The sequence below is a fragment of the Ambystoma mexicanum genome, chromosome 13 (assembly GCF_040938575.1).
Source record: "Ambystoma mexicanum isolate Mex_15411 chromosome 13, UKY_AmexF1_1, whole genome shotgun sequence".
Lineage (NCBI taxonomy): Eukaryota > Metazoa > Chordata > Amphibia > Caudata > Ambystomatidae > Ambystoma > Ambystoma mexicanum.
The window spans coordinates 322,642,073-322,664,145 of record NC_090938.1 but is presented as its reverse complement, the minus strand read 5'-3'; positions in this window follow the sequence as shown (position 1 = coordinate 322,664,145).

Below are 22,073 nucleotides of genomic sequence, written 5' to 3'. Positions count from 1 at the left end.
ATTACTGGGGTGCGCGGGAAGTTCCACACGCAATTTCAACAAGGTACATGTATTTCTGGGGTGCGGGGAAGTTTAACACGCGATTTCAGCAGGGTACGTGTATTACTGTGGTGCGCGGGAAGTTCCACATGCGATTTCAGCAGGGTACGTGTATTTCTGGGGTTCGGGGAAGTTCCACACGCAATTTCAACAAGGTACATGTATTTCTGGGGTGCGGGGAAGTTTGACACGCAATTTCAGCAGGGTACGTGTATTACTGGGGTGCGCGGGAAGTTCCACACGCAATTTCAACAAGGTACATGTATTTCTGGGGTGCGGGGAAGTTTAACACGCGATTTCAGCAGGGTACGTGTATTACTGTGGTGCGCGGGAAGTTCCACACGCGATTTCAGCAGGATACGTGTATTACTGGGGTGCACGGGAAGTTCCACAAGCGATTTTAGCAGGGTACGTGTATTTCTGGGGTGCAGGGAAGTTTAACACGCGATTTCAGCAGGGTACATGTATTACTGCGGTGCGCGGGAAGTTCCACACGCGATTTCAGCAGGGTACGTGTATTTCTGGGGTGCGGGGAAGTTTAACACGCGATTTCAGCAGGGTACGTGTATTACTGGGGTGCGCGGGAAGTTCCACACACGATTTCAGCAGCGTATGTGTATTTCTGGGGTGCGGGGAAGTTTAACACGCGATTTCAGCAGGGTACGTGTATTACTGGGGTGCGCGGGAAGTTCCACACGCGATTTCAGCAGGGTACGTGCATTTCTGGGGTGCGGGGAAGTTTAACCCGCGATTTCAGCAGGGTACGTGTATTACTGGGGTGCGCGGGAAGTTCCACACGTGATTTAAGCAGGGTACGTGTATTTCTGGGGTGCGGGGAAGTTTAACACACGATTTCAGCAGGGTAGGTGTATTACTGGGGTGTGCGGGAAGTTCCACATGCGATTTCAGCAGGCTACGTGTATTTCTGGGGTGCGGCGAAGTTTATCAGGCGATTTCAACAGGGTACGTGTATTACTGGGGTGCACGGGAAGTTCCACACGTGATTTCAGCAGGGTACGTGTATTTCTGGGGTGCGGGGAAGTTTAACACACGATTTCAGCAGGGTAGGTGTATTACTGGGGTGTGCGGGAAGTTCCACACGCAATTTCAGCAGGCTACGTGTATTTCTGGGGTGCGGCGAAGTTTAACACGCGATTTCAGCAGGGTACGTGTATTACTGGGGTGCGCGGGAAGTTCCACACGCGATTTCAGCAGGGTACGTGTATTTCTGGGGTGCCGGGAAGTTTAACACATGATTTCAGCAGGGTACGTGTATTACTGGGGTGCGCGGGAAGTTCCACACGCGATTTCAGTAGGGTACGTGAATTTCGGGTGTGCGGGGAAGTTTAACACGCGTTTTCAGCAGGGTATGTGTATTACTGGGGTGCGCGGGAAGTTCCACACGCGATTTCAGCAGGGTACTTGTATTTCTGGGGTGCGGGGAAGTTTAACCCGCGATTTCAGCAGGGTACATGTATTACTGGGGTGCGTGGGAAGTTCCACACGCGATTTAAGCAGGGTACGTGTATTTCTGGGGTGCGTGGAAGTTTAACACGCGATTTCAGCAGGGTACGTGTATTACTGGGGTGCGGGGGAAGTTCCACACGTGATTTCAGCAGGGTACGTGTATTTCTGGGGTGCGGGAAAGGTTAACACGCGATTTCAGCAGGGTACGTGTATTACTGGGGTGCGCTGGAAGTTCCACAGGCGATTTCAGCAGGGTACATGTATTTCTGGGGTGCGGGGAAGTTTAACACGCAATTTCGGCAGGGTATGTTTATTACTGGGGTGCGGGGAAGTTTAACACGTGATTTCAGCAGGGTACGTGTATTACTGGGGTGCGTGGGAAGTTTCACACACAATTTCAGCAGGGTACGTGAATTTCGGGGGTGCGGGGAAGTTTAACACACGATTTCAGCAGGGTACGTGTATTTCTGGGGTGCGGCGAAGTTTAACACGCGATTTCAGCAGGGTACGTGTATTACTGGGGTGCACAGGAAGTTCCACACGCGATTTCAGCAGGGTACGTGTATTTCTGGGGTGCGGGGAAGTTTAACACGTGATTTCAGCAGGGTACGTGTATTACTGGGGTGCGCGGGAAGTTCCACACACGATTTCAGCAGGGTACGTGTATTTCTGGGGTGCGGGGAAGTTTAACACGCGATTTCAGCAGGGTACATGTATTACTGCGGTGCGCGGGAAGTTCCACACGCGATTTCAGCAGGGTACGTGTATTTCTGGGGTGCGGGGAAGTTTAACACGCGATTTCAGCAGGGTACGTGTATTACTGGGGTGCGCGGGAAGTTCCACACACGATTTCAGCAGCGTATGTGTATTTCTGGGGTGCGGGGAAGTTTAACACGCGATTTCAGCAGGGTACGTGTATTACTGGGGTGCGCGGGAAGTTCCACACGCGATTTCAGCAGGGTACGTGCATTTCTGGGGTGCGGGGAAGTTTAACCCGCGATTTCAGCAGGGTACGTGTATTACTGGGGTGCGCGGGAAGTTCCACACGTGATTTAAGCAGGGTACGTGTATTTCTGGGGTGCGGGGAAGTTTAACACACGATTTCAGCAGGGTAGGTGTATTACTGGGGTGTGCGGGAAGTTCCACATGCGATTTCAGCAGGCTACGTGTATTTCTGGGGTGCGGCGAAGTTTATCAGGCGATTTCAACAGGGTACGTGTATTACTGGGGTGCACGGGAAGTTCCACACGTGATTTCAGCAGGGTACGTGTATTTCTGGGGTGCGGGGAAGTTTAACACACGATTTCAGCAGGGTAGGTGTATTACTGGGGTGTGCGGGAAGTTCCACACGCAATTTCAGCAGGCTACGTGTATTTCTGGGGTGCGGCGAAGTTTAACACGCGATTTCAGCAGGGTACGTGTATTACTGGGGTGCGCGGGAAGTTCCACACGCGATTTCAGCAGGGTACGTGTATTTCTGGGGTGCCGGGAAGTTTAACACATGATTTCAGCAGGGTACGTGTATTACTGGGGTGCGCGGGAAGTTCCACACGCGATTTCAGTAGGGTACGTGAATTTCGGGTGTGCGGGGAAGTTTAACACGCGTTTTCAGCAGGGTATGTGTATTACTGGGGTGCGCGGGAAGTTCCACACGCGATTTCAGCAGGGTACTTGTATTTCTGGGGTGCGGGGAAGTTTAACCCGCGATTTCAGCAGGGTACATGTATTACTGGGGTGCGTGGGAAGTTCCACACGCGATTTAAGCAGGGTACGTGTATTTCTGGGGTGCGTGGAAGTTTAACACGCGATTTCAGCAGGGTACGTGTATTACTGGGGTGCGGGGGAAGTTCCACACGTGATTTCAGCAGGGTACGTGTATTTCTGGGGTGCGGGAAAGGTTAACACGCGATTTCAGCAGGGTACGTGTATTACTGGGGTGCGCTGGAAGTTCCACAGGCGATTTCAGCAGGGTACATGTATTTCTGGGGTGCGGGGAAGTTTAACACGCAATTTCGGCAGGGTATGTTTATTACTGGGGTGCGGGGAAGTTTAACACGTGATTTCAGCAGGGTACGTGTATTACTGGGGTGCGTGGGAAGTTTCACACACAATTTCAGCAGGGTACGTGAATTTCGGGGGTGCGGGGAAGTTTAACACACGATTTCAGCAGGGTACGTGTATTTCTGGGGTGCGGCGAAGTTTAACACGCGATTTCAGCAGGGTACGTGTATTACTGGGGTGCACAGGAAGTTCCACACGCGATTTCAGCAGGGTACGTGTATTTCTGGGGTGCGGGGAAGTTTAACACGTGATTTCAGCAGGGTACGTGTATTACTGGGGTGCGCGGGAAGTTCCACACACGATTTCAGCAGGGTACGTGTATTTCTGGGGTGCGGGGAAGTTTAACACGCGATTTCAGCAGTGTACGTGTATTACTGGGGTGTGCGGGAAGTCCACACGCGATTTCAGCAGCGTATGTGTATTTCTGCGGTGCGGGGAAGTTCCACACGCGATTTCAGCAGGGTACATGTATTACTGGGGTGCGCGGGAAGTTCCACACGCGATTTCAGCAGGGTACGTGTATTTCTGGGGTGCCGGGAAGTTTAACACATGATTTCAGCAGGGTACGTGTATTACTGGGGTGCGCGGGAAGTTCCACACGCGATTTCAGTAGGGTACGTGAATTTCGGGTGTGCGGGGAAGTTTAACACGCGTTTTCAGCAGGGTATGTGTATTACTGGGGTGCGCGGGAAGTTCCACACGCGATTTCAGCAGGGTACTTGTATTTCTGGGGTGCGGGGAAGTTTAACCCGCGATTTCAGCAGGGTACATGTATTACTGGGGTGCGTGGGAAGTTCCACACGCGATTTAAGCAGGGTACGTGTATTTCTGGGGTGCGTGGAAGTTTAACACGCGATTTCAGCAGGGTACGTGTATTACTGGGGTGCGGGGGAAGTTCCACACGTGATTTCAGCAGGGTACGTGTATTTCTGGGGTGCGGGAAAGGTTAACACGCGATTTCAGCAGGGTACGTGTATTACTGGGGTGCGCTGGAAGTTCCACAGGCGATTTCAGCAGGGTACATGTATTTCTGGGGTGCGGGGAAGTTTAACACGCAATTTCGGCAGGGTATGTTTATTACTGGGGTGCGGGGAAGTTTAACACGTGATTTCAGCAGGGTACGTGTATTACTGGGGTGCGTGGGAAGTTTCACACACAATTTCAGCAGGGTACGTGAATTTCGGGGGTGCGGGGAAGTTTAACACACGATTTCAGCAGGGTACGTGTATTTCTGGGGTGCGGCGAAGTTTAACACGCGATTTCAGCAGGGTACGTGTATTACTGGGGTGCACAGGAAGTTCCACACGCGATTTCAGCAGGGTACGTGTATTTCTGGGGTGCGGGGAAGTTTAACACGTGATTTCAGCAGGGTACGTGTATTACTGGGGTGCGCGGGAAGTTCCACACACGATTTCAGCAGGGTACGTGTATTTCTGGGGTGCGGGGAAGTTTAACACGCGATTTCAGCAGTGTACGTGTATTACTGGGGTGTGCGGGAAGTCCACACGCGATTTCAGCAGCGTATGTGTATTTCTGCGGTGCGGGGAAGTTCCACACGCGATTTCAGCAGGGTACATGTATTACTGCGGTGCGCGGGAAGTTCCACACGCGATTTCAGCAGGGTACGTGTATTTCTGGGGTGCGGGGAAGTTTACCACGCGATTTCAGCAGGGTACGTGTATTTCTGGGGTGCGGGGAAGTTTATCACGCGATTTCAGCAGGGTACGTGTATTACTCGGGTGCGCGGGAAGTTCCACAAGCGATTTTAGCAGGGTACGTGTATTTCTGGGTTGCGGGGAAGTTTAACACGCGATTTCAGCAGGGTACATGTATTACTGTGGTGCGCGGGAAGTTCCACACGCAATTTCAGCAGGGTACGTGTATTTCTGGGGTGCGGGGAAGTTTACCATGCGATTTCAGCAGGGTACGTGTATTACTGGGGTGCGCGGGAAGTTCCACACGCGATTGCAGCAGCGTATGTGTATTTCTGTGGTGCGGGGAAGTTTAACACGCGATTTCAGCAGGGTACGTGTATTACTTGCGTGCTCAGGAAGTTCCACACGCGATTTCAGCAGGGTACGTGTATTTCTGGGGTGCGGGGAAGTTTAACACGCAATTTCAGCAGGGTACGTGTATTACTGGGGTGCGCGGGAAGTTCCACACGCGATTTCAGCAGGGAACGTGTATTTCTGGGGTGCGGGGAAGTTTAATACGCAATTTCAGCAGGGTATGTGTATTACTGGGGTGTGCGGGAAGTTCCACACGCGATTTCAGCAGGGTATGTGTATTTCTGGGGTGTGGGGAAGTTTAACACGTGATTTCAGCAGGGTACGTGTATTACTAGGGTGCGCGGGAAGTTCCACACGCGATTTCAGCAGGGTACGTGAATTTCAGGTTTGCAGGGAAGTTTAACACGCGTTTTCAGCAGGGTACATGTATTACTGGGGTGCGCGGGAAGTTCCACACGCGATTTCAGCAGGGTACGTGTATTTCTGGGGTGCAGGGAAGTTTATCACGCGATTTCAGCAGGGTACGTGTATTACTGGGGTGCGCGGGAAGTTCCACAAGCGATTTTAGCAGGGTACGTGTATTTCTGGGGTGAGGGGAAGTTTAACCCGCGATTTCAGCAGGGTACGTGTATTACTGGGGTGCGCGGGAAGTTCCACACGCGATTTCAGCAGGGTACGTGCATTTCTGGGGTGCGGGGAAGTTTAACCCGCGATTTCAGCAGGGTACGTGTATTACTGGGGTGCGCAGGAAGTTCCACACGTGATTTAAGCAGGGTACGTGTATTTCTGGGGTGCGGGGAAGTTTAACACACGATTTTAGCAGGGTAGGTGTATTACTGGGGGGTGCGGGAAGTTCCACACGCGATTTCAGCAGGCTACGTGTGTTTCTGGGGTGCGGCGAAGTTTATCAGGCGATTTCAGCAGGGTACGTGTATTACTGGGGTGCACGGGAAGTTCCACACGTGATTTCAGCAGGGTACGTGTATTTCTGGGGTGCGGGGAAGTTTAACACACGATTTCAGCAGGGTAGGTGTATTACTGGGGTGTGCGGGAAGTTCCACACGCAATTTCAGCAGGCTACGTGTATTTCTGGGGTGCGGCGAAGTTTAACACGCGATTTCAGCAGGGTACGTGTATTACTGGGGTGCGCGGGAAGTTCCACACGCGATTTCAGCAGGGTACGTGTATTTCTGGGGTGCGGGGAAGTTTAACACGCGATTTCAGCAGTGTACGTGTATTACTGGGGTGCGCAGGAAGTCCATACGTGATTTCAGCAGGGTACGTGTATTGCTGGGGTGCGGGGAAGTTTAACACGCGATTTCAGCAGGGTACGTGTATTACTGGGGTGCGCGGGAAGTTTCACACGCGATTTCAGCAGGGTAATTGTATTTCTGGGGTGCAGGGAAGTTTAACACGCAATTTCAGCAGGGTACGTGTATTACTGCAGTGCGCGGGAAGTTCCACACGCGATTTCAGCAGGGTACGTGTATTTCTGGGGTGCGGGGAAGTTTAACACGCGATTTCAGCAGGGTACATGTATTACTGGGGTGCGCGGGAAGTTCCACAAGCGATTTCAGCAGGGTACGTGTATTTCTGGGGTGCAGGGAAGTTTAACACCCGATTTCAGCAGGGTACGTGTATTACTGGGGTGCGCAGGAAGTTCCACACGCGATTTCAGCAGGGTACCTGTATTTCTGGGGTGCAGGGAAGTTTAACACGTGATTTCAGCAGGGTACCGGTATTACTGGTGTGCGCGGGAAGTTCCACACGCGATTTCAGCAGGGTACGTGTATTTCTGGGGTGCGGGGAAGTTTAACACGCAATTTCACCAGGGTACGTGTATTACTTGGGTGCGCGGGAAGTTCCACACGCGATTTCAGCAGGATATGTGTATTTCTGGGGTGCGGGGAAGTTTAACATGCAATTTCAGCAGGGTACGTGTATTACTGGGGTGCGTGGGAAGTTCCACACGCCATTTCAGCAGGGTACGTGTATTTCTGGGGTGCGGGGAAGTTAAACACGTGATTTCAGCAGGGTACGTGTATTACTGGGGTGCGCGGGAAGTTCCACACGCGATTTCAGCAGGGTACGTGTATTTCTGGGGTGCGGGGAAGTTTGACACGCAATTTCAGCAGGGTACGTGTATTACTGGGGTGCGCGGGAAGTTCCACACGCAATTTCAACAGGGTACATGTATTTCTGGGGTGCGGGGAAGTTTAACACGCGATTTCAGCAGGGTACGTGTATTACTGTGGTGCGCGGGAAGTTCCACATGCGATTTCAGCAGGGTACGTGTATTTCTGGGGTTCGGGGAAGTTTAACACGCGATTTCAGCAGGATACGTGTATTACTGGGGTGCACGGGAAGTTCCACAAGCGATTTTAGCAGGGTACGTGTATTTCTGGGGTGCAGGGAAGTTTAACACGCGATTTCAGCAGGGTACATGTATTACTGCGGTGCGCGGGAAGTTCCACACGCGATTTCAGCAGGGTACGTGTATTTCTGGGGTGCGGGGAAGTTTAACACGCGATTTCAGCACGGTACGTGTATTACTGGGGTGCGCGGGAAGTTCCACACACGATTTCAGCAGCATATGTGTATTTCTGGGGTGCGGGGAAGTTTAACACGCGATTTCAGCAGGGTACGTGCATTTCTGGGGTGCGGGGAAGTTTAACCCGCGATTTCAGCAGGGTACGTGTATTACTGGGGTGCGCGGGAAGTTCCACACGTGATTTAAGCAGGGTACGTGTATTTCTGGAGTGTGGGGAAGTTTAACACACGATTTCAGCAGGGTAGGTGTATTACTGGGGTGTGCGGGAAGTTCCACACGCGATTTCAGCAGGCTACGTGTATTTCTGGGGTGCGGCGAAGTTTATCAGGCGATTTCAGCAGGGTACGTGTATTACTGGGGTGCACGGGAAGTTCCACACGTGATTTCAGCAGGGTACGTGTATTTCTGGGGTGCGGGGAAGTTTAACACACGATTTCAGCAGGGTAGGTGTATTACTGGGGTGTGCGGGAAGTTCCACACGCAATTTCAGCAGGCTACGTGTATTTCTGGGGTGCGGTGAAGTTTAACACGCGATTTCAGCAGGGTACGTGTATTACTGGGGTGCGCGGGAAGTTCCACACGCGATTTCAGCAGTGTACGTGTATTACTGGGGTGCGCGGGAAGTCCATACGTGATTTCAGCAGGGTACGTGTATTGCTGGGGTGCGGGGAAGTTTAACACGCGATTTCAGCAGGGTACGTGTATTACTGGGGTGCGCGGGAAGTTCCACAAGCGATTTCAGCAGGGTACGTGTATTTCTGGGGTGCAGGGAAGTTTAACACCCGATTTCAGCAGGGTACGTGTGTTACTGGGGTGCGCAGGAAGTTCCACACGCGATTTCAGCAGGGTACCTGTATTTCTGGGGTGCAGGGAAGTTTAACACGTGATTTCAGCAGGGTACCTGTATTACTGGTGTGCGTGGGAAGTTCCACACGCGATTTCAGCAGGGTACGTGTATTTCTGGGGTGCGGGGAAGTTTAACACGCAATTTCACCAGGGTACGTGTATTACTGGGGTGCGCGGGAAGTTCCACACGCGATTTCAGCAGGATATGTGTATTTCTGGGGTGCGGGGAAGTTTAACATGCAATTTCAGCAGGGTACGTGTATTACTGGGGTGCGTGGGAAGTTCCACACGCCATTTCAGCAGGGTACGTGTATTTCTGGGGTGTGGGAAAGTTAAACACGTGATTTCAGCAGGGTACGTGTATTACTGGGGTGCGCGGGAAGTTCCACACGCGATTTCAGCAGGGTACGTGTATTTCTGGGGTGCAGGGAAGTTTGACACGCAATTTCAGCAGGGTACGTGTATTACTGGGGTGCGCGGGAAGTTCCACACGCAATTTCAACAGGGTACATGTATTTCTGGGGTGCGGGGAAGTTTAACACGCGATTTCAGCAGGGTACGTGTATTACTGGTGTGCGTGGGAAGTTCCACACGCAATTTCAGCAGGGTACGTGTATTTGTGGGGTGCGGGGAAGTTTAACATGCAATTTCAGCAGGGTATGTGTATTGCTGGGGTGCGCGGGAAGTTCCACACGCGATTTCAGCAGGGTACGTGTATTACTGGGGTGCGCGGGAAGATCCACACGCGATTTCAGCAGGGTACATGTATTTCTGGGGTGCGGGGAAGATTAACACGCAATTTCAGCAGGGTACATGTATTACTGGGGTGCGCGGGAAGTTCCACACGCGATTTCAGCAGGGTACGTGTATTTCTGGGGTGCGGGGAAGTTTGACACGCAATTTCAGCAGGGTACGTGTATTACTGGGGTGCGCGGGAAGTTCCACACGCAATTTCAGCAGGGTACATGTATTTCTGGGGTGCGGGGAAGTTTAACACGCGATTTCAGCAGGGTACGTGTATTACTGTGGTGCGCGGGAAGTTCCACATGCGATTTCAGCAGGGTACGTGTATTTCTGGGGTTCGGGGAAGTTTAACACGCGATTTCAGCAGGATACGTGTATTACTGGGGTGCACGGGAAGTTCCACAAGCGATTTTAGCAGGGTACGTGTATTTCTGGGGTGCAGGGAAGTTTAACACGCGATTTCAGCAGGGTACATGTATTACTGCGGTGCGCGGGAAGTTCCACACGCGATTTCAGCAGGGTACGTGTATTTCTGGGGTGCGGGGAAGTTTAACACGCGATTTCAGCAGGGTACGTGTATTACTGGGGTGCGCGGGAAGTTCCACACACGATTTCAGCAGCGTATGTGTATTTCTGGGGTGCGGGGAAGTTTAACACGCGATTTCAGCAGGGTACGTGTATTACTGGGGTGCGCGGGAAGTTCCACACGCGATTTCAGCAGGGTACGTGTATTTCTGGGGTGCGGGGAAGTTTAACACGCGATTTCAGCAGGGTACGTGTATTACTGGGGTGCGCGGGAAGTTCCACACGCAATTTCAGCAGGGTACGTGTATTTGTGGGGTGCGGGGAAGTTTAACATGCAATTTCAGCAGGGTATGTGTATTGCTGGGGTGCGCGGGAAGTTCCACACGCGATTTCAGCAGGGTACGTGTATTACTGGGGTGCGCGGGAAGATCCACACGCGATTTCAGCAGGGTACATGTATTTCTGGGGTGCGGGGAAGTTTAACACGCAATTTCAGCAGGGTATGTGTATTACTGGGGCACGGGGAAGTTTAACACGTGATTTCAGCAGGGTACGTGTATTACTGGGGTGCGCGGGAAGTTTCACACGCGATTTCAGCAGGGTACGTGAATTTCGGGTGTACAGGGAAGTTTAACACGCGATTTCAGCAGGGTACGTGTATTACTGGGGTGCACGGGAAGTTCCACACGCGATTTCAGCAGGGTATGTGTATTTCTGGGGTGCAGGGAAGTTTAACACGCAATTTCAGCAGGGTACGTGTATTACTGGGGTGTGCAAGCAGTTCCACAAGCGATTTCAGCAGGGTACGTGTATTTCTGGGGTGCAGGGAAGTTTAACACGCGATTTCAGCAGGGTACGTGTATTACTCGGGTGCGCGGGAAGTTCCACAAGCGATTTTAGCAGGGTACGTGTATTTCTGGGTTGCGGGGAAGTTTAACACGCGATTTCAGCAGGGTACATGTATTACTGTGGTGCGCGGGAAGTTCCACACGCAATTTCAGCAGGGTACGTGTATTTCTGGGGTGCAGGGAAGTTTACCATGCGATTTCAGCAGGGTAGGTGTATTACTGGGGTGCGCGGGAAGTTCCACACGCGATTTCAGCAGCGTATGTGTATTTCTGGGGTGCGGGGAAGTTTAACACGCGATTTCAGCAGGGTACGTGTATTACTTGCGTGCACGGGAAGTTCCACACGCGATTTCAGCAGGGTATGTGTATTTCTGGGGTGCGGGGAAGTTTAACACGCAATTTCAGCAGGGTACGTGTATTACTGGGGTGCGCGGGAAGTTCCACACGCGATTTCAGCAGGGAACGTGTATTTCTGGGGTGCGGGGAAGTTTAATACGCAATTTCAGCAGGGTATGTGTATTACTGGGGTGCTCGGGAAGTTCCACACGCGATTTCAGCAGGGTATGTGTATGTCTGGGGTGTGGGGAAGTTTAACACGTGATTTCAGCAGGGTACGTGTATTACTAGGGTGCGCGGGAAGTTCCACACGCGATTTCAGCAGGGTAGGTGAATTTCAGGTGTGCAGGGAAGCTTAACACGCATTTTCAGCAGGGTACGTGTATTACTGGGGTGCGCGGCAAGTTCCACACGCGATTTCAGCAGGGTACGTGTATTTCTGGGGTGCGGGGAAGTTTAACCCGCGATTTCAGCAGGGTACGTGTATTACTGGGGTGCGCGGGAAGTTCCACACGTGATTTAAGCAGGGTACGTGTATTTCTGGGGTGCGGGGAAGTTTAACACACGATTTCAGCAGGGTAGGTGTATTACTGGGGTGTGCGGGAAGTTCCACACGCGATTTCAGCAGGCTACGTGTATTTCTGGGGTGCGGCGAAGTTTATCAGGCGATTTCAACAGGGTACGTGTATTACTGGGGTGCACGGGAAGTTCCACACGTGATTTCAGCAGGGTACGTGTATTTCTGGGGTGCGGGGAAGTTTAACACACGATTTCAGCAGGGTAGGTGTATTACTGGGGTGTGCGGGAAGTTCCACACGCAATTTCAGCAGGCTACGTGTATTTCTGGGGTGCGGCGAAGTTTAACACGCGATTTCAGCAGGGTACGTGTATTACTGGGGTGCGCGGGAAGTTCCACACGCGATTTCAGCAGGGTACGTGTATTTCTGGGGTGCCGGGAAGTTTAACACATGATTTCAGCAGGGTACGTGTATTACTGGGGTGCGCGGGAAGTTCCACACGCGATTTCAGTAGGGTACGTGAATTTCGGGTGTGCGGGGAAGTTTAACACGCGTTTTCAGCAGGGTATGTGTATTACTGGGGTGCGCGGGAAGTTCCACACGCGATTTCAGCAGGGTACTTGTATTTCTGGGGTGCGGGGAAGTTTAACCCGCGATTTCAGCAGGGTACATGTATTACTGGGGTGCGTGGGAAGTTCCACACGCGATTTAAGCAGGGTACGTGTATTTCTGGGGTGCGTGGAAGTTTAACACGCGATTTCAGCAGGGTACGTGTATTACTGGGGTGCGGGGGAAGTTCCACACGTGATTTCAGCAGGGTACGTGTATTTCTGGGGTGCGGGAAAGGTTAACACGCGATTTCAGCAGGGTACGTGTATTACTGGGGTGCGCTGGAAGTTCCACAGGCGATTTCAGCAGGGTACATGTATTTCTGGGGTGCGGGGAAGTTTAACACGCAATTTCGGCAGGGTATGTTTATTACTGGGGTGCGGGGAAGTTTAACACGTGATTTCAGCAGGGTACGTGTATTACTGGGGTGCGTGGGAAGTTTCACACACAATTTCAGCAGGGTACGTGAATTTCGGAGGTGCGGGGAAGTTTAACACACGATTTCAGCAGGGTACGTGTATTTCTGGGGTGAGGCGAAGTTTAACACGCAATTTCAGCAGGGTACGTGTATTACTGGGGTGCACAGGAAGTTCCACACGCGATTTCAGCAGGGTACGTGTATTTCTGGGGTGCGGGGAAGTTTAACACGTGATTTCAGCAGGGTACGTGTATTACTGGGGTGCGCGGGAAGTTCCACACACGATTTCAGCAGGGTACGTGTATTTCTGGGGTGCGGGGAAGTTTAACACGCGATTTCAGCAGTGTACGTGTATTACTGGGGTGTGCGGGAAGTCCACACGCGATTTCAGCAGCGTATGTGTATTTCTGGGGTGCGGGGAAGTTCCACACGCGATTTCAGCAGGGTACATGTATTACTGCGGTGCGCGGGAAGTTCCACACGCGATTTCAGCAGGGTACGTGTATTTCTGGGGTGCGGGGAAGTTTACCACGCGATTTCAGCAGGGTACGTGTATTTCTGGGGTGCGGGGAAGTTTATCACGCGATTTCAGCAGGGTACGTGTATTACTCGGGTGCGCGGGAAGTTCCACAAGCGATTTTAGCAGGGTACGTGTATTTCTGGGTTGCGTGGAAGTTTAACACGCGATTTCAGCAGGGTACATGTATTACTGTGGTGCGCGGGAAGTTCCACACGCAATTTCAGCAGGGTACGTGTATTTCTGGGGTGCGGGGAAGTTTACCATGCGATTTCAGCAGGGTACGTGTATTACTGGGGTGCGCGGGAAGTTCCACACGCGATTGCAGCAGCGTATGTGTATTTATGTGGTGCGGGGAAGTTTAACACGCGATTTCAGCAGGGTACGTGTATTACTTGCGTGCTCAGGAAGTTCCACACGCGATTTCAGCAGGGTACGTGTATTTCTGGGGTGCGGGGAAGTTTAACACGCAATTTCAGCAGGGTACGTGTATTACTGGGGTGCGCGGGAAGTTCCACACGCGATTTCAGCAGGGAACGTGTATTTCTGGGGTGCGGGGAAGTTTAATACGCAATTTCAGCAGGGTATGTGTATTACTGGGGTGTGCGGGAAGTTCCACACGCGATTTCAGCAGGGTATGTGTATTTCTGGGGTGTGGGGAAGTTTAACACGTGATTTCAGCAGGGTACGTGTATTACTAGGGTGCGCGGGAAGTTCCACACGCGATTTCAGCAGGGTACGTGAATTTCAGGTTTGCAGGGAAGTTTAACACGCGTTTTCAGCAGGGTACATGTATTACTGGGGTGCGCGGGAAGTTCCACACGCGATTTCAGCAGGGTACGTGTATTTCTGGGGTGCAGGGAAGTTTATCACGCGATTTCAGCAGGGTACGTGTATTACTGGGGTGCGCGGGAAGTTCCACAAGCGATTTTAGCAGGGTACGTGTATTTCTGGGGTGAGGGGAAGTTTAACCCGCGATTTCAGCAGGGTACGTGTATTACTGGGGTGCGCGGGAAGTTCCACACGCGATTTCAGCAGGGTACGTGCATTTCTGGGGTGCGGGGAAGTTTAACCCGCGATTTCAGCAGGGTACGTGTATTACTGGGGTGCGCAGGAAGTTCCACACGTGATTTAAGCAGGGTACGTGTATTTCTGGGGTGCGGGGAAGTTTAACACACGATTTTAGCAGGGTAGGTGTATTACTGGGGTGTGCGGGAAGTTCCACACGCGATTTCAGCAGACTACGTGTGTTTCTGGGGTGCGGCGAAGTTTATCAGGTGATTTCAGCAGGGTACGTGTATTACTGGGGTGCACGGGAAGTTCCACATGTGATTTCAGCAGGGTACGTGTATTTCTGGGGTGCGGGGAAGTTTAACACACGATTTCAGCAGGGTAGGTGTATTACTGGGGTGTGCGGGAAGTTCCACACGCAATTTCAGCAGGCTACGTGTATTTCTGGGGTGCGGCGAAGTTTAACACGCGATTTCAGCAGGGTACGTGTATTACTGGGGTGCGCGGGAAGTTCCACACGCGATTTCAGCAGGGTACGTGTATTTCTGGGGTGCGGGGAAGTTTAACACGCGATTTCAGCAGTGTACGTGTATTACTGGGGTGCGCAGGAAGTCCATACGTGATTTCAGCAGGGTACGTGTATTGCTGGGGTGCGGGGAAGTTTAACACGCGATTTCAGCAGGGTACGTGTATTACTGGGGTGCGCGGGAAGTTTCACACGCGATTTCAGCAGGGTAATTGTATTTCTGGGGTGCAGGGAAGTTTAACACGCAATTTCAGCAGGGTACGTGTATTACTGCGGTGCGCGGGAAGTTCCACACGCGATTTCAGCAGGGTACGTGTATTTCTGGGGTGCGGGGAAGTTTAACACGCGATTTCAGCAGGGTACATGTATTACTGGGGTGCGCGGGAAGTTCCACAAGCGATTTCAGCAGGGTACGTGTATTTCTGGGGTGCAGGGAAGTTTAACACCCGATTTCAGCAGGGTACGTGTATTACTGGGGTGCGCAGGAAGTTCCACGCGCGATTTCAGCAGGGTACCTGTATTTCTGGGGTGCAGGGAAGTTTAACACGTGATTTCAGCAGGGTACCTGTATTACTGGTGTGCGCGGGAAGTTCCACACGCGATTTCAGCAGGGTACGTGTATTTCTGGGGTGCGGGGAAGTTTAACACGCAATTTCACCAGGGTACGTGTATTACTTGGGTGCGCGGGAAGTTCCACACGCGATTTCAGCAGGATATGTGTATTTCTGGGGTGCGGGGAAGTTTAACATGCAATTTCAGCAGGGTACGTGTATTACTGGGGTGCGTGGGAAGTTCCACACGCCATTTCAGCAGGGTACGTGTATTTCTGGGGTGCGGGGAAGTTAAACACGTGATTTCAGCAGGGTACGTGTATTACTGGGGTGCGCGGGAAGTTCCACACGCGATTTCAGCAGGGTACGTGTATTTCTGGGGTGCGGGGAAGTTTGACACGCAATTTCAGCAGGGTACGTGTATTACTGGGGTGCGCGGGAAGTTCCACACGCAATTTCAACAGGGTACATGTATTTCTGGGGTGCGGGGAAGTTTAACACGCGATTTCAGCAGGGTACGTGTATTACTGTGGTGCGCGGGAAGTTCCACATGCGATTTCAGCAGGGTACGTGTATTTCTGGGGTTCGGGGAAGTTTAACACGTGATTTCAGCAGGATACGTGTATTACTGGGGTGCACGGGAAGTTCCACAAGCGATTTTAGCAGGGTACGTGTATTTCTGGGGTGCAGGGAAGTTTAACACGCGATTTCAGCAGGGTACATGTATTACTGCGGTGCGCGGGAAGTTCCACACGCGATTTCAGCAGGGTACGTGTATTTCTGGGGTGCGGGGAAGTTTAACACGCGATTTCAGCACGGTACGTGTATTACTGGGGTGCGCAGGAAGTTCCACACACGATTTCAGCAGCGTATGTGTATTTCTGGGGTGCGGGGAAGTTTAACACGCAATTTCACCAGGGTACGTGTATTACTTGGGTGCGCGGGAAGTTCCACACGCGATTTCAGCAGGATATGTGTATTTCTGGGGTGCGGGGAAGTTTAACATGCGATTTCAGCAGGGTACGTGTATTACTGGGGTGCGTGGGAAGTTCCACACGCCATTTCAGCAGGGTACGTGTATTTCTGGGGTGCGGGGAAGTTAAACACGTGATTTCAGCAGGGTACGTGTATTACTGGGGTGCGCGGGAAGTTCCACACGCGATTTCAGCAGGGTACGTGTATTTCTGGGGTGCGGGGAAGTTTGACACGCAATTTCAGCAGGGTACGTGTATTACTGGGGTGCGCGGGAAGTTCCACACGCAATTTCAACAGGGTACATGTATTTCTGGGGTGCGGGGAAGTTTAACACGCGATTTCAGCAGGGTACGTGTATTACTGTGGTGCGCGGGAAGTTCCACATGCGATTTCAGCAGGGTACGTGTATTTCTGGGGTTCGGGGAAGTTTAACACGCGATTTCAGCAGGATACGTGTATTACTGGGGTGCACGGGAAGTTCCACAAGCGATTTTAGCAGGGTACGTGTATTTCTGGGGTGCAGGGAAGTTTAACACGCGATTTCAGCAGGGTACATGTATTACTGCGGTGCGCGGGAAGTTCCACACGCGATTTCAGCAGGGTACGTGTATTTCTGGGGTGCGGGGAAGTTTAACACGCGATTTCAGCACGGTACGTGTATTACTGGGGTGCGCGGGAAGTTCCACACACGATTTCAGCAGCGTATGTGTATTTCTGGGGTGCGGGGAAGTTTAACACGCGATTTCAGCAGGGTACGTGCATTTCTGGGGTGCGGGGAAGTTTAACCCGCGATTTCAGCAGGGTACGTGTATTACTGGGGTGCGCTGGAAGTTCCACACGTGATTTAAGCAGGGTACGTGTATTTCTGGAGTGCGGGGAAGTTTAACACACGATTTCAGCAGGGTAGGTGTATTACTGGGGTGTGCGGGAAGTTCCACACGCGATTTCAGCAGGCTACGTGTATTTCTGGGGTGCGGCGAAGTTTATCAGGCGATTTCAGCAGGGTACGTGTATTACTGGGGTGCACGGGAAGTTCCACACGTGATTTCAGCAGGGTACGTGTATTTCTGGGGTGCGGGGAAGTTTAACACACGATTTCAGCAGGGTAGGTGTATTACTGGGGTGTGCGGGAAGTTCCACACGCAATTTCAGCAGGCTACGTGTATTTCTGGGGTGCGGTGAAGTTTAACACGCGATTTCAGCAGGGTACGTGTATTACTGGGGTGCGCGGGAAGTTCCACACGCGATTTCAGCAGGGTACGTGTATTTCTGGGGTGCAGGGAAGTTTAACACGCGATTTCAGCAGTGTACGTGTATTACTGGGGTGCGCGGGAAGTCCATACGTGATTTCAGCAGGGTACGTGTATTGCTGGGGTGCGGGGAAGTTTAACACGCGATTTCAGCAGGGTACGTGTATTACTGGGGTGCGCGGGAAGTTCCACAAGCGATTTCAGCAGGGTACGTGTATTTCTGGGGTGCAGGGAAGTTTAACACGCGATTTCAGCAGGGTACATGTATTACTGCGGTGCGCGGGAAGTTCCACACGCGATTTCAGCAGGGTACGTGTATTTCTGGGGTACGGGGAAGTTTACCACGCGATTTCAGCAGGGTACGTGTATTTCTGGGGTGCGGGGAAGTTTAACACGCGATTTCAGCAGGGTACGTGTATTACTGGGGTGCGCGGGAAGTTCCACACGCAATTTCAGCAGGGTACGTGTATTTGTGGGGTGCGGGGAAGTTTAACATGCAATTTCAGCAGGGTATGTGTATTGCTGGGGTGCGCGGGAAGTTCCACACGCGATTTCAGCAGGGTACGTGTATTACTGGGGTGCGCGGGAAGATCCACACGCGATTTCAGCAGGGTACATGTATTTCTGGGGTGCGGGGAAGTTTAACACGCAATTTCAGCCAGGTATGTGTATTACTGGGGTACGGGGAAGTTTAACACGTGATTTCAGCAGGGTACGTGTATTACTGGGGTGCGCGGGAAGTTTCACACGCGATTTCAGCAGGGTACGTGAATTTCGGGTGTACAGGGAAGTTTAACACGCGATTTCAGCAGGGTACGTGTATTACTGGGGTGCACGGGAAGTTCCACACGCGATTTCAGCAGGGTATGTTTATTTCTGGGGTGCAGGGAAGTTTAACACGCAATTTCAGCAGGGTACGTGTATTACTGGGGTGCGCAAGCAGTTCCACAAGCGATTTCAGCAGGGTACGTGTATTTCTGGGGTGCAGGGAAGTTTAACACGCGATTTCAGCAGGGTACATGTATTACTGCGGTGCGCGGGAAGTTCCACACGCGATTTCAGCAGGGTACGTGTATTACTCGGGTGCGCGGGAAGTTCCACAAGCGATTTTAGCAAGGTATGTGTATTTCTCGGGTGCGGGGAAGTTTAACCCGCGATTTCAGCAGGGTACGTGTATTACTGGGGTGCGCGGGAAGTTCCACACGTGATTTAAGCAGGGTACGTGTATTTCTGGAGTGCGGGGAAGTTTAACACACGATTTCAGCAGGGTAGGTGTATTACTGGGGTGTGCGGGAAGTTCCACACGCGATTTCAGCAGGCTACGTGTATTTCTGGGGTGCGGCGAAGTTTATCAGGCGATTTCAGCAGGGTACGTGTATTACTGGGGTGCACGGGAAGTTCCACACGTGATTTCAGCAGGGTACGTGTATTTCTGGGGTGCGGGGAAGTTTAACACACGATTTCAGCAGGGTAGGTGTATTACTGGGGTGTGCGGGAAGTTCCACACGCAATTTCAGCAGGCTACGTGTATTTCTGGGGTGCGGTGAAGTTTAACACGCGATTTCAGCAGGGTACGTGTATTACTGGGGTGCGCGGGAAGTTCCACACGCGATTTAAGCAGGGTACGTGTATTTCTGGGGTGCGGGGAAGTTTAACACGCGATTTCAGCAGTGTACGTGTATTACTGGGGTGCGCGGGAAGTCCATACGTGATTTCAGCAGGGTACGTGTATTGCTGGGGTGCGGGGAAGTTTAACACGCGATTTCAGCAGGGTACGTGTATTACTGGGGTGCGCGGGAAGTTCCACAAGCGATTTCAGCAGGGTACGTGTATTTCTGGGGTGCAGGGAAGTTTAACACCCGATTTCAGCAGGGTACGTGTGTTACTGGGGTGCGCAGGAAGTTCCACACGCGATTTCAGCAGGGTACCTGTATTTCTGGGGTGCAGGGAAGTTTAACACGTGATTTCAGCAGGGTACCTGTATTACTGGTGTGCGTGGGAAGTTCCACACGCGATTTCAGCAGGGTACGTGTATTTCTGGGGTGCGGGGAAGTTTAACACGCAATTTCACCAGGGTACGTGTATTACTGGGGTGCGCGGGAAGTTCCACACGCGATTTCAGCAGGATATGTGTATTTCTGGGGTGCGGGGAAGTTTAACATGCAATTTCAGCAGGGTACGTGTATTACTTGGGTGCGTGGGAAGTTCCACACGCCATTTCAGCAGGGTACGTGTATTTCTGGGGTGTGGGAAAGTTAAACACGTGATTTCAGCAGGGTACGTGTATTACTGGGGTGCGCGGGAAGTTCCACACGCGATTTCAGCAGGGTACGTGTATTTCTGGGGTGCAGGGAAGTTTGACACGCAATTTCAGCAGGGTACGTGTATTACTGGGGTGCGCGGGAAGTTCCACACGCAATTTCAACAGGGTACATGTATTTCTGGGGTGCGGGGAAGTTTAACACGCGATTTCAGCAGGGTACGTGTATTACTGGTGTGCGTGGGAAGTTCCACACGCAATTTCAGCAGGGTACGTGTATTTGTGGGGTGCGGGGAAGTTTAACATGCAATTTCAGCAGGGTATGTGTATTGCTGGGGTGCGCGGGAAGTTCCACACGCGATTTCAGCAGGGTACGTGTATTACTGGGGTGCGCGGGAAGATCCACACGCGATTTCAGCAGGGTACATGTATTTCTGGGGTGCGGGGAAGATTAACACGCAATTTCAGCAGGGTACATGTATTACTGGGGTGCGCGGGAAGTTCCACACGCGATTTCAGCAGGGTACGTGTATTTCTGGGGTGCGGGGAAGTTTGACACGCAATTTCAGCAGGGTACGTGTATTACTGGGGTGCGCGGGAAGTTCCACACGCAATTTCAGCAGGGTACATGTATTTCTGGGGTGCGGGGAAGTTTAACACGCGATTTCAGCAGGGTACGTGTATTACTGTGGTGCGCGGGAAGTTCCACATGCGATTTCAGCAGGGTACGTGTATTTCTGGGGTTCGGGGAAGTTTAACACGCGATTTCAGCAGGATACGTGTATTACTGGGGTGCACGGGAAGTTCCACAAGCGATTTTAGCAGGGTACGTGTATTTCTGGGGTGCAGGGAAGTTTAACACGCGATTTCAGCAGGGTACATGTATTACTGCGGTGCGCGGGAAGTTCCACACGCGATTTCAGCAGGGTACGTGTATTTCTGGGGTGCGGGGAAGTTTAACACGCGATTTCAGCAGGGTACGTGTATTACTGGGGTGCGCGGGAAGTTCCACACACGATTTCAGCAGCGTATGTGTATTTCTGGGGTGCGGGGAAGTTTAACACGCGATTTCAGCAGGGTACGTGTATTACTGGGGTGCGCGGGAAGTTCCACACGCGATTTCAGCAGGGTACGTGTATTTCTGGGGTGCGGGGAAGTTTAACACGCGATTTCAGCAGGGTACGTGTATTACTGGGGTGCGCGGGAAGTTCCACACGCAATTTCAGCAGGGTACGTGTATTTGTGGGGTGCGGGGAAGTTTAACATGCAATTTCAGCAGGGTATGTGTATTGCTGGGGTGCGCGGGAAGTTCCACACGCGATTTCAGCAGGGTACGTGTATTACTGGGGTGCGCGGGAAGATCCACACGCGATTTCAGCAGGGTACATGTATTTCTGGGGTGCGGGGAAGTTTAACACGCAATTTCAGCAGGGTATGTGTATTACTGGGGTACGGGGAAGTTTAACACGTGATTTCAGCAGGGTACGTGTATTACTGGGGTGCGCGGGAAGTTTCACACGCGATTTCAGCAGGGTACGTGAATTTCGGGTGTACAGGGAAGTTTAACACGCGATTTCAGCAGGGTACGTGTATTACTGGGGTGCACGGGAAGTTCCACACGCGATTTCAGCAGGGTATGTGTATTTCTGGGGTGCAGGGAAGTTTAACACGCAATTTCAGCAGGGTACGTGTATTACTGGGGTGTGCAAGCAGTTCCACAAGCGATTTCAGCAGGGTACGTGTATTTCTGGGGTGCAGGGAAGTTTAACACGCGATTTCAGCAGGGTACGTGTATTACTCGGGTGCGCGGGAAGTTCCACAAGCGATTTTAGCAGGGTACGTGTATTTCTGGGTTGCGGGGAAGTTTAACACGCGATTTCAGCAGGGTACATGTATTACTGTGGTGCGCGGGAAGTTCCACACGCAATTTCAGCAGGGTACGTGTATTTCTGGGGTGCAGGGAAGTTTACCATGCGATTTCAGCAAGGTAGGTGTATTACTGGGGTGCGCGG